General features: G+C 39.4%; 1 protein-coding gene across 1 annotated transcript in view; it reads right to left on the bottom strand.

Annotated features, from left to right (window-relative positions):
- Positions 1-12773, bottom strand: part of ANKRD34B (ankyrin repeat domain 34B) — a 58335-nt gene extending 45562 nt beyond the window's left edge. Inside the window, exon 1 of the mRNA XM_075837826.1 lies at positions 12478-12773. The gene's annotated coding sequence lies outside the window, so the exon portion shown is untranslated. The remainder of the gene's footprint in view (positions 1-12477) is intronic.
- Positions 12774-13115: the final 342 nt, after the last annotated feature.

Below are 13115 nucleotides of genomic sequence, written 5' to 3'. Positions count from 1 at the left end.
GAATGCCTTATTTTTCATGTATTTACATAAAACTGGGGTAAATACATTGTGACTTCCATGCAGACTGCTGCTGTTGAGACAAAGTCTTGCATGTTGCATATGAACGCTGGGCCACATGCTGTGCATGTCTGCTGTAAGTACCCAAGATTATGTATTTACCCCCTTAAGGGCGCAACCGATTTTAGGTTGCCACTTATTTTGTTTTTCCATCACCATACATTTTTAATTTCTTAGTTGACCTCGCCATATAAGGGCTAGTTCTGGTTTTCAATGGCATTATTTTTTGGGTACATAGAACATGATTAATTTTTATTACGTTTTTAGGGTGATGAACAAAAAACAGCAATTCTGCCAATGTTTTTTAGATTTTTTTTTTATGTCCTTTACCATGCGGTGTAAATAGTGTACGATTTGTTATGATTGTGTCGATACCGTACAGTAAATATATAGTTGTTTTTTTTTTAATGCATTATATTATTGCCTAATAAAAACACTGTTAAAGGAAAAAAAGTATTTTGTTTGTTTTTAATAAACTTTATTTAACTTTTTTTTTTGGGCAGGGGCTTCAACTTTAAATTTTCGATCCCTACTAGAACACATTACAATACTCCTGCATTGTAACGTATTATGCCTGTCAGTGTTACAATTACAGGCAGCCCATTAGGCCCTGCCAGAGGCATGACCGAATAGTCATGTAGCCTTAGCCTTTGTTAAGCCCCCGGCTGCCATAGCAATTCTTTTACACCCCGCAACCGACATGGTGCTGACAGGGAGACAAATGAAAAACCATAAGTTATTGACACAGTGTTTTTTTTAGCTGTGGCGACCAACCCGAGAGTCTCATAACAGTATAAGGCCCTGTTCACACTGAGTTTTTTTACAGGCAGAAAAAATCTGCCTTGAAACTCCTTCAGGAATTTTGAGGCAAATTTTGAACTGCCTGTGCTTTATGCGTTTTTCGTCCGCGGCCATTGAAGCTAATCCATGGACCGCAGGCAAAAAATGCTGTGAAAAACACTCAGAAACGAGTGCCGTTGGTTTTCTGCCTCCCATTTATTTAATGGGAGGTCAGAGCGATAACTGCGGCATGAAAGGACATGCTGCTTTTTTTTCCCGCGAGCGGCCAAAAGCCTGCCGGGAACAATACCACCTCTGCCAAGGGGGGGGGGCGGATTTCAGCCGTTATTTGGCACTTATTCAGACGCGTGGCCCCATCACAATAAATCATCATGGACTAAGAGTCAGGAGTCCTTTCATGGCAGCAACATCACATACTGTAAATTCTTCTGCTGGGGCTGGAAAATACATTGTTGTGGAGTGGAAATGGTGCTGGGATTAATAACTTTGTTATGATTATAGCAATTATATAGTTGTCAGTAGTTTATAATAATTTCAAGGGACAGTGAGCTGCTGAGCCAGCATACCTAAGGCTATCATCTGCAGTACTGTATAGAAGAAACCCCTGGCCCTATTTCTTCATCATGAGATAGTTACAAATCATGTATAGAATATATTTAGCATTTTCTAATAGTCCTGCTAAAAATATTCATTTATAACAACCCAGGGAGCGTACATTGATGATAAAAGGGTTAAATCTAGCATGCAATAGGACATTACTAAGAAAACAGGGACATTCCCAAGCACATTTCCATATAACAATGAACGATATCGTCATTGAATGAGGAAATTTAAGCATTTAAGGCATCTCCATATCTTGCTAGTCATGGACGCCTGGACTGCAGAAAAGACTCAGGGGTGACAGAGTTTTTGAAGTTAGAGGACCTCTTGTCTGCTCTCATTGTATCTGTACGGCTTAAATGCAAAAAACACGGAAACAAGTGGATTAAGTCGAATGTTTCATGAGAGAATCAGGTTTTTTTTTTAGTGAATACTGGTTTTAGGTACGGTATTCCTGTTACCATGGTTTCGGGATGTATAAGGGGAAAGCAAAAAAGGAGAAGAGAGGAAAAGAATATGATTAGTTTCTTAAAAAGTGAGACATTTTATAGTATGTGTTTGCAATGCAACTGAATAATACCTGACAACATAAAGTAGCTTGAAGCCAAATTGAAGATTGACTACAAGGCACGGTTCACACGTCACAGATTTTCATTGCGGATTTTACCCTTTACAATGCAAAAGGGTGAAATCTGCATCAAATCCGCAACATGTGAACTCAGCCTAAGAATACACCATATAATACTTATACAGATGTAGTATTTAAACGTTAAGAAAACCAAACATTTGGTAGTGCTGATAGCAATTACTGCATATTTTATATAATGGGAGGAATATGTTTTTAAAGTTGTTAGGATCAAATTCAAGTTTGACACTACATGTTGTATATATAGCGCATGGTAAAAAGTACATTCGCAGAAAGGCGCTGTGCCCTGCCCGTGTCATGTCTACCATGTAATTTGATCACAACGAGGAGCACAGGAGCAGTAAGCTAATAGGATGAGGAATAACCTTTCACTTGCAACCAGAAGATCAACATCATCATCCTCTACTGCTGTGAATATTCTGAAGATCTCATTTGCTAAAGTTTGTTCTAACCAAAACTTCAACAGTGTACACAAGGTAAAACAGGAGATGCACATTTCCAAAAATGACATCATATAATTAAATAAGTGGAAACTGATTTTCTTCATACTTGAACCCCCAAATGATTGTCTATTATCTTTTGGGCTTTTTAAAAAATATATATATTTTACTTTAATCCAGCCTCCTGTCTGCTTCTAATTAGACTATATCTTGCATTTTAGATTTCACCCAGCTTTCTCTATTTCTCTGCTATGCCATCAATCCCATGAGGCTTCAGCACAGCATCACATGATTACAGATGGAGACAGTAACATTTCTGCCTGCTGGGGAGGACAGTGTGATTATACTTCCCTCGATATTGTTCTAAATAAAATAAGAGATCATAATTATAGAGCCTGGGTGGTTGAGATGTGACCTTCTCCATAATAACAGGAAGTTCTAGTGGCTGTATGAGTGACACAGAATTATCTCATTGACTCAAGTAAAAAAGTGTCATTGAAACCTGATTCAGACTGTTGCTAAGCAGCGGCCCCAGAGTGATATATATAGATAGGAGCAGCAAGAAAAAGAACTGAAAAGTAAGAGACTGACACATTGAATTTCTTAATGGAACACATGGGGAACTTTCGTTTTGGGCAGAGTTACAGCCTGTATTATAGCCCAGAGCTGCAATCACAGTTTTGATGGTCATCATTGGAAACTGTCAACAAGCTTGCTGGACAAATCTCTACTAGTCTAGCTGAGCTTCTATAATGCAGTTGTAGAGTTTTCAATAAACCAGATTACTACATATTGCCTGGAAAAAAAGACTACAAGTCATTAGAGTAAAATATTGAAAAGATGTTGGGAGATTTCAGCTCTGAAGCGTGCAGAATTTTGAATGAAAATCTAGACTATCATATTGGCTGTAACTCATGATCAGAAGATATGTAATACAATGCCCTGCCAAAGTTACTTAACTTTTTAATGTAGATTAATTCTATATGTAAGTACAGTTTCTGTCTACACAGGAATTTTCATATTACCTGCTTTACAACCCACAGGCTATTAATTTACTGACAATGCCAAAGATTAAGTAAATTAGACAACTTCGCTAGCCAAACAAGCGACACTGGTCTTCTAGAATGTGACCTATGTAGAATCTGTCCAGTATGATCACATCTGTCTTTGCCCCCACCGAGCATCTATTCTAGGCATACCCAGAATTATACTGTATTTCCATGTACCTGTCCAGGATTAAACACAGCGGGATATAAATTATATTACTGTAATATGTAGCACTTATTGCAATTTTAATGCTGATTTTATACTATTATTTAAGATATAAATTTGAACGCTGTGAATGGAAAGCTGTTTCTATAGAAACTTGTCTATTTATGCATATAATATATAACACTACTTTGGGGCTTATGCATCAATTTGTCATTGACATACATCAGATAAAATGGGGCTTGAAACGTGTTTTATTTTAACCCCTTGACCCTGCAGCTTTTTTTTTTTTTTTTTTCATCTTTGCTTATTCCTCCTCGAGTTCAAAAAGTCATAAACTTTTTAATTTTTACATCAACATAGCCGTATGAGGGCTTGTTTTTTGGGGATGAGTTGTCGTTTTTAAGCCCTTAGCGTCGTAAACAATTTTAATATTTTAATATTCATTTTTCCTCTCCACCTTCCAAAAGCCATAACTTTTTCATTTATCCGTCTATATAGTCCTTTTTGTAGCGCCATTTATTGTGCCATGTACTAGGAAACAGGAAAAACATTATTTGTGAAAAGAACAGTGATTTCTACATTTTTTTGCGGTTCTTTTTTACGGAATTCACCATGCAATTAAAACAACATGTTAACTTTATTCTGTGGGTCAATACGATTACGGCGATACCAAATATATATAGTTTTTTCTATATTTTACTATTTTTACAAGGAAAAAACTAAGTGCAAAAAATAAAATTTATTTTGTGTCGCCAAATTCTGAGAGCGATAACGTTTTTATTTTTCCGTCGATTAAGTGATATGAGGGCTTATTTTTTGTGGGATAAGCTGTAGTTTTTCATGCTACCATTTTGGGGTGCATGCGAGGTTTTGAATCAATTTTTATTAAATTTTTTGTGGGAGATGAGGTGACCAAAAAAATAGCGAATCCGGCATTTACATTTTTCTTTTTTACAGTGTACACAGTGCGGGTTAAATAATGATATATTGTAATAGTTCAGACTTTTATGTATGCGGCAATACCAATTATGTTTATTTATTTTTTTACAATGTCTGAAAAAAAAATGTTAACTTTTAATGAAAACATTTTTTTTTTTACATTAAGAAAAGCCTTTATTTTACAAATGTTTACTTTTTTTTATTAGTCCCCCCAGGGGACTTCAACCAGCGATCATTGAAACGATTGCCCTATATACTGCAATACTAATGTATTGCAGTATATCGTCTCTCTGAGAGGCTTCTATTAAGCCCTGCCAGAGGCAGGGCTTAACTTAATAGGAGCACAAAGATGGCAGACCTGGGGGCCTTCATTAGGCCCCCAGGCTGCCATAGCAACCATCGCCACCCTGCGATTGTGAGGAGCGCAATGAGCTGCTAGAAGGGGTCGTGCCCCCTCTTTCTAACAATTTAAATGCCGCGGTCACTATTGACCGCTGCATTTAATGGGTAAAACGAGGGGTATCTCGCTCGAGCGTGATCCCGCTCATTACTGTAAAGTGTCGGCTGTAATCACGGAGCCATACCAGCTATGACGCAGCCAAATGTCGGGAAGGGGTTAATCTCACCATTTAATGTACCGTATAATGTACTGGGGAACATCAAAACAATTCTTTGTGGAGTGTTTTTTATGTTTCATTTTTACGGCGTTCACCATGCGGTAAAAACTACATACATGTAAAGTTTATTCTGTGGGTCAATACGATTACAGTGATATCAAATTTATATAGTTTTTTTTATATTTTATTCCTTTACGAAGAAAAAAAATGGTTTTATGTCGTCATATTCAGAGACCCATAACTTTTTTATATTTCCATCGTTGGAGCAGTATGAGGGCTTGTATTTTGCGGGACGAGCTGTAATTTTTATTAATGCTATTTTGGGGTACATATGACTTTTTGCTAACTTTTTAAAATTTTATTTGGGTGGGTGAAAAAAAAGAAAAAAAAAAGTGATTCTATTTTTTTTGTTTTTTATGATGTTCACAGTACGGATTACTTAACGTTATATGGATGCGGTGATACCAATTATGTTTATTTTTGTATTTTTACATTACTTTAGGGGAATAATGGGAAAAGTGTGGTTTTTTAACTTTTAATATTTTATTTGTATTTTTTCCATTTTGTTTTAACAGTTATTAAAAAAATAATAATAATTTAGTCCCCTGAGGGGATCGCTGGTACCATACACATAAGGCTCCCAGACTGCCATGACAACCATCGGCACATCACTGGGGGCCGATAAGGTGACGGAAGGGCCCCCCTCTTTCTAGTGGCATAGATGAATGGTAATATCTTGCTGTGAAAGTAATGTGGAGCATTAACACATTTAAATGGATAAAGGGAGAACAACGGCAACCCCCTGATGATAAGCTGATCACCCATGGGTGCTGCAGGCATATCCACATTTACCCAGGAACAGTGAAGTGTACTCTTACATAGTATATATATATATACACACACACAGGGACGTGTGTATATATATATATATATATATATATATATATATATAAACTAAATAAGCTCCGTCAACAGCAGTTAGACTGCTTGCTGATGGTTTTCTGGCATCAAAATCTTGCATTACAGAGGTCCTAGATTTTACTTTTGCAGACGATATAGACAACGTTAAATCAGCAGCTTCACTAAAATACTAAAATAATTTGTACATGACACCAATATGCATACCACTTTTTTCAGCACAAGTTACATATTTTTAGTCTTGTTTATCAAAAGTGACAATGGTATGTTTTGGGTTTTTTTCAAATTCCAAACTTCAGATTCCAAACTTGACTGTGATTTGCAGGGCGATTGCAAGTACAATAAGGATAAGTACACCTGCGGCAGATTTGTTGTAGAAATTTCTGCTACTGAAAATCAGTTCCATTCATCTGAATGTGGTTGTTTCTGCAATAGGTGCATCAATTTCTGCAAGTTTCATTTAAATAAATGAACTGATTTTAAGTCGCAGAAATTTCTGCAACAAATCTATCTGTAATTTTCATTGATTTTAGGTAATTATAAAAATAGGCAGTTCCCCTGCAATTAAGTTTCTAAGGCTAAGTTCACACTAGCATTGTATAAGCCATTACTCTGATCCGTTTTTAGATCAGAATAAGGGTATGTGCACACACACTATTTACGTCCGTAATTGACGGACGTATTTCGGCCGCAAGTCCCGGACCGAACACAGTGCAGGGAGCCGGGCTCCTAGCACCATACTTATGTACGATGCTAGGAGTCCCTTCCTCTCCGTGGAACTACTGTCCCGTACTGAAAACATGATTACAGTACGGGACAGTTGTCCGGCAGCGAGGCAGGGACTCCTAGCATCGTACATAAGTATGATGCTAGGAGCCCGGCTCCCTGCACTGTGTTCGGTCCGGTACTTGCGGCCGAAATACGTCCGTCAATTACGGACGTAATTAGTGTGTGTGCACATACCCTTAGGATAAAAACAGATCCGTGAAAAATCCCATTGAAATCAGTGGGATTTTTAATTGCATCCGTAAGCATCCATTTGCGTCCGTTATGTTAGGCTGTGTTCACATCAGCATTGCTTTCAGTGGGGGGTTCCGTCTGAGCTTTCCGTCGGGGGAACCCCTCAAAGGCAAGGCAAACGAAAACCTTAGCTTCCGTTTGCATCACCATTGATCTCAGTGGGGACGGATGCTTTGCTAATGGTTTCTGTTTGTCACCATTGTGAAAGGGTTCTGCTCTTTTGACGGAATCAATATCAGTATGCAGAACTTTTGTTTCGGTGAAAAAAATGGAAACCTAGCAAACGGTGACAAACGGAAAGCAAGTGAAATAAAAGAATTACCATTGAAATCAATAGTAATTCTAAGTGAAACATTGCTTTCCATTTAATGTTTCAATCCTCTCTTCCTCTGACGCACGAGAGGTAAAGTAAGGGCACATTCACACGTGGCGGAATTGCTGTGGAATTCCGCTGTGGACATTCCGCAGTGGAATTTTCCAGCGGCCGCTTTTTTACAGTTGTTTCTATACATTTCTAGGCAAGTTAGTTCAGACATTGCGGAAAACTCTGCTGTGGACCATAGGCTGCGGTGCGGAATATTCTGTCCGCAGCATGCACTGTCTGTTGCGGAGAAGAAGATGAATTTCACTGCGTATTTCAGCCTTTGCAATGCAGAAACTGAAATCTGTGGCAAGTCCGCTGTGTTTTCTGCAACGTTTGAATTACCTGTCAAATATGCAAATGTTGGGGCAGATTTGTTGCGTAATTGCCCCAAATCTGCAGCAACATTTGCAGCGGAAAAATTCTGCCACGTCTGAACGTTCCCTTATAGTAACGGTAGTGTGAACTTACCCTAATAGAACTTCTAAATATCATTGGTGTAACCAAAACACAATCTATATGTAGTGTCAGACTGAAGATTCCTCTCTGCAATGTTCTTTATTTAATATGGGTCCCTCTGGCAGTGCTGGAATTGGAATATTTGTAATAAAACAAAATAAATCACTTTCTTCTAGCCAGTTTTAATCTCCTCGTATGCGGTTATTGCTAGTGTTTTCTAGCTGCTGTAGATATGGGCAGGATTATTCCTACAAAATCACAAGGCAATAGTTCATATATAGTACATGACACATACATAGGAAACAGCATTTTATGGCACTTATCTTGTTAAATGAGAATGCAGGCAGTCAATGTGGGCGAGAAGTCTGTCCTTGAAATGCAAATAAAATATTCACATAGACTAGACGAGTAAGAGAGAATGCTACTCTCTGGCCATGGTATTTAAATGGGTTATTCAGGATTAGAGAAAAAAATCTTAATTTTTCCAGAAACATCGGAACGCCTGTCCATGGGTTGTGTCTGGTATTGAAGCCCAGCGCCATTCGCTTAAATGTGAATGAGCTGCAATACCATACACAACCTATAGACAGGAATAGCACTGTTTCTGGAAAAAAGAATATCCTTTTTTCTTATACTTTAAAACCCCTTTAGCAATGAACAGTACAGCTCCACAGTAGTAGTATGTTATAGTAGAGTGTTACAAACAACTAGTATAGTCAGCTCACCATTCCCTCCATGGTAATGCACTGCTGTCCCCTCCATGGTAATGCACTGCTGTCCCCCCCCCATGGACCTGCACTGTTGTCCCCTCCATGGTTCTGCACTGCTGTCCCCTCCATAGTCCTGCACTGCTGTCCCCCCCATAGTCCTGCACTGCTGTCCCCTCCATAGTCCTGCACTGCTGTCCCCTCCATAGTCCTGCACTGCTGTCCCCTCCATAGTCCTGCACTGCTGTCCCCTCCATAGTCCTGCACTGCTGTCCCCTCCATGGTAATGCACTGCTGTCCCCCCCCCATGGACCTGCACTGTTGTCCCCTCCATGGTTCTGCACTGCTGTCCCCTCCATAGTCCTGCACTGCTGTCCCCTCCATAGTCCTGCACTGTTGTCCCCTCCATAGTCCTGCACTGCTGTCTTCTCCTGTAATAGGAATTTAGATGTGAGCTGCCAATCAGAAGCCATGTCCATGTTAATTTGTGCCCCTGTGGCAATCTCTACAGTCAGAGATCAGCAGTGGAGCAGATAAGTCAGCAGAAATGTATCACAGATATGCCAGACTCTAAACAACATCAGGAATCCAGGACTGAACATGAAATGAAAAGACATCACAAACAGGAGAAGTCTATGAGCAGAGTTGACAAAACTACAAAATCCAAAGATGCAAAATTGCAACGTTGAGCAGTAAAGTCATATTACAAATGTGAATAAGAAGACAACTCTTTATTTATTTATTTTATCCCGGTGGGGATGCTGAAGCTTTATGTGCTTTGGATAAATGTAAGACTGTCTCATTGAATCATGGGCACAGTGCCAACCAGTGCCCAAAGAACAATAATAGCCAGTGTTTCCCCCATAACTAGCACCGGGGTGCAATAACACAGGCAACTGAACTGCACCCATAATGTAGCCAGCCACAGTATAGTGAACTTACCTCTGCCATGCTGATACCTTGCTCCTTCATTGGTAGGAAGTTACATGTGAGAAGACAATTGGATTCTCATATGTAACTTCCTTTTCCTGTTGCCAAGCAGTACTGCAGGGGACTTTTGCCTGGCAGAGGCGATCTAATGACTTCTGCCGGGAGAGAAGCATAATGTCCAGGACACTGCTGGTTATCAAACCTGTCTCACTGGATCCAGAACACTTTGTATTCTATATATAATAATATAGGTACATAGTGGTAACAAGCATTATAATATACATGACTACATATAATAATATAGCGCCCCACAGTTATATATAATATAGTATGAATGACTACATAATATAATAAAGGTTCATACCGCTATTTACAATATAATACACAGTCGAGTCACATCATTATGACCACCTCCTACTTTCGACATTGGCAGCGCATAGCCCATGAAGGAAGTGATGTGTCGTGGGCTGACTTGGTGGGTATATAAGGTGTGCAATAGGCTTGTCTGAACACGTATCACTCGTTGTTGCCATGGGTAAAAGGGGCAATTTAGCAGAGTTGCAAAAAAGGGATGATTATTGGCTTTCGGGCCAAGGGGGGCAGTATTTCTCAAACAGCGCAGTTTGTGAACTGTTCACGTGCTGCTGTGGTGATAGTGTATCGTGGGTGGACAAATGGCGCCATTGGGAATAACCAATGGGGAAACTGGAGCACCACGTGCCATTGATGTGAGAGGTGAACGTCGGCTACGAAGGTGCGTGAGGGCCGAACTACACGCTACAGTGGAGCAGCTCACTGTGAAAATCAACCAGGGGGTTACCACACGTGTGTCTAAAACAACGGTTCAGTGAACCCTACTGCGTATGGGGCTCCGAAGCAGACGGATGGTCACTGCTCCTATGAGAACGGTGCATCGGAAAAAAAGGCTTCAATTTGCACGGCAGTATCGGAATTGGACCACTAATGATTGGCAAAGGGTTGCCTTCTCCGATGAGTCACGTTTTCTGCTTTGTTGAACGGATGAAAGTTGGCGTGTCAGGCGAGAAACATCAGAGAACAAACACGCTGCAACCATTGCTGGAAGAACACAAGCTGGTGGGATTTTTTTCATGGCATTCTCTGGGCCCACTCATCCATGTGAAAGGCACTCTGAACCGATTTGGATTTGAATCCATTGTTGCAGACCACTCATACATGCTGTTTGTCTTCCCTGGGGCAGATGGAATCTTCCAGCAAGACAATGCGACATGTCACACAGGTAGAAATATCCGACAGTTGTTGGAAGAGCACGACCAAGACTTCCATGTTCTTCCCTGGCCCCATAATTCGCCAGACTTGAACCCAATTGAGCATCTGTGGGACCACCTCGATCGTCTGGTCCGCTCTATGGATCCTCCCCCACGCACCCTCTAGTAAATGTGGGATGCACTGCAGTCAGCATGGCTCCAGATACCTGAGACAACCTACCAGCACATTATTGAGTCACTCCAAGCCCGACTAGCTGCTGTCCGTGCTGCACACGGCGGTTACTCAGGATATTAGCTGCTGGTCATAATAATGTGACTCCACTGTGTATAAAAATATAGCTCCATACAGTTATATAAAATATAGTGCATGACTACATATAAGTTAGCTCCATAAAGTAAGATAGAACATAGTATAAATGACTACATATAATATAGCGCTATACAGTTATATACAATATAGTATACATGACTATATTTTGTAATATAGCTCCATATAGTTATATACAATATAGTATACATGAATATATATCATTATATAGCTCCATAAAGTAATATAGAATATGGTATATATGACTACAAAAAATATAGCGTCTTACAGTTATATAAAATATAGTATACATAACTATGTATAATAATATAGCTCCATACAGTTATATACAATATCGTATGCATGACTGTATTTGATAATATAGATCTGTAAAATACTGTATAGTATACATAGCCATATATAATAACATAGCTCCATAACAGTCATATACAGAACAGGATACATAACTATACTTAATACAGACCCATAATAGTGATATACAGTATAGTATATAGGACTATAATAATAAATAATAATAATAATAATAGCGATATACAGCATAGTATATAGGACTATAATAATAAATAATAATAATAATAATAATAATAGCGATATACAGCATAGTATATAGGACTATAATAATAATAATAATAATAATAGTGATATACAGTATAGTATATAGGACTATAATAATATTAATAATAATAATAATAATAGTGATATACAGTATAGTGTATATGATTATATTATTATTATTATTATTATTTATAATAAAAATAATAATATAATAGTGACATACAGTTTATTACACTTGATTATAATGATATAGTAGACATATTATATGTGTGTATACATCTTTTTCATGTCATCTATTATATGTAGATCTGTATAGTTCATGCAGTACTTACAGATGCATACTGTATGTTATAAGAATATTATGCACTGTGAAGAAGTCATCATATTTGTACAGTGTCTTCAGTACTGCAGCTGTGCCTGGGCATTTTAGAGTTAAGACAGAGTGTCTAATATTGTATGGTCTATTTCTACTCATACAGAGGAGGGTACAAGATAGAAATAAATGTAATATATTATATATAAGGACATAGCAAAAGTTACAATAACCAAACAGCACAATAGTCCTACGCAAAGTATTATATGGAAAAAGTGATCAGTGCCCATGGGGGTGCCCACTGTGGGGTATAAGAACTGACCTTACCTGCTATAAGATGTCAATCACAGAAGTAGTAGAATCAGTGCAGCACATGAGACAAAAGTAGTGGCAGTCCCCTGGCTGCAGGAAGTAGAGCAGTGCCCGTAGCGGGGAGTTAGTGGCAGAGTGGCAGCTGCTTGCGGGGGTCACTGGCACAGGGTTACCCTCTCCCTCTACATTGCAGTGGTGAGTGGCTCAGAGCCTGAGCTTTTCTCTCTGCAGCCCAGCACCGCCTCCGCTTCCACCTCCGCCTCTGCAAGTCTGAGCATAGGAACCTGCTGCTGCAGCAACTCACAAGTGGCAAAGCAGGCTGCCAGGGAAATCTCCCCTTCCTCCTCCTCCTGGGGATGCAACAGGGATCTGGGGGCGGCACAGGCAGAGGAGGGAGACTCTCGCCCCCATTCCTCAGGCAGGCACAAGTTGCAGCTGCAAGTGTCATTAGAGGGGGAGGATACTGGCATGGAGCAAGAAGTGTGGAAACATGTTTCTTCACCAGCCTGACTGCTGCTAGTGCCCTGGTACTGACTACCAGTGTGTATGCCAAGGGTGGGATGGGGGCTACCACACAATACCACTATAAACAATGATTGTGCCATGCTAAAACTATCAGATCTTATCAGTGTAAATCTATTCATTTATTAGAA

The sequence above is a fragment of the Rhinoderma darwinii genome, chromosome 1 (assembly GCF_050947455.1).
Source record: "Rhinoderma darwinii isolate aRhiDar2 chromosome 1, aRhiDar2.hap1, whole genome shotgun sequence".
Classification (NCBI taxonomy): domain Eukaryota; kingdom Metazoa; phylum Chordata; class Amphibia; order Anura; family Rhinodermatidae; genus Rhinoderma; species Rhinoderma darwinii.
This window is presented reverse-complemented; position numbering and strand designations above follow the sequence as displayed.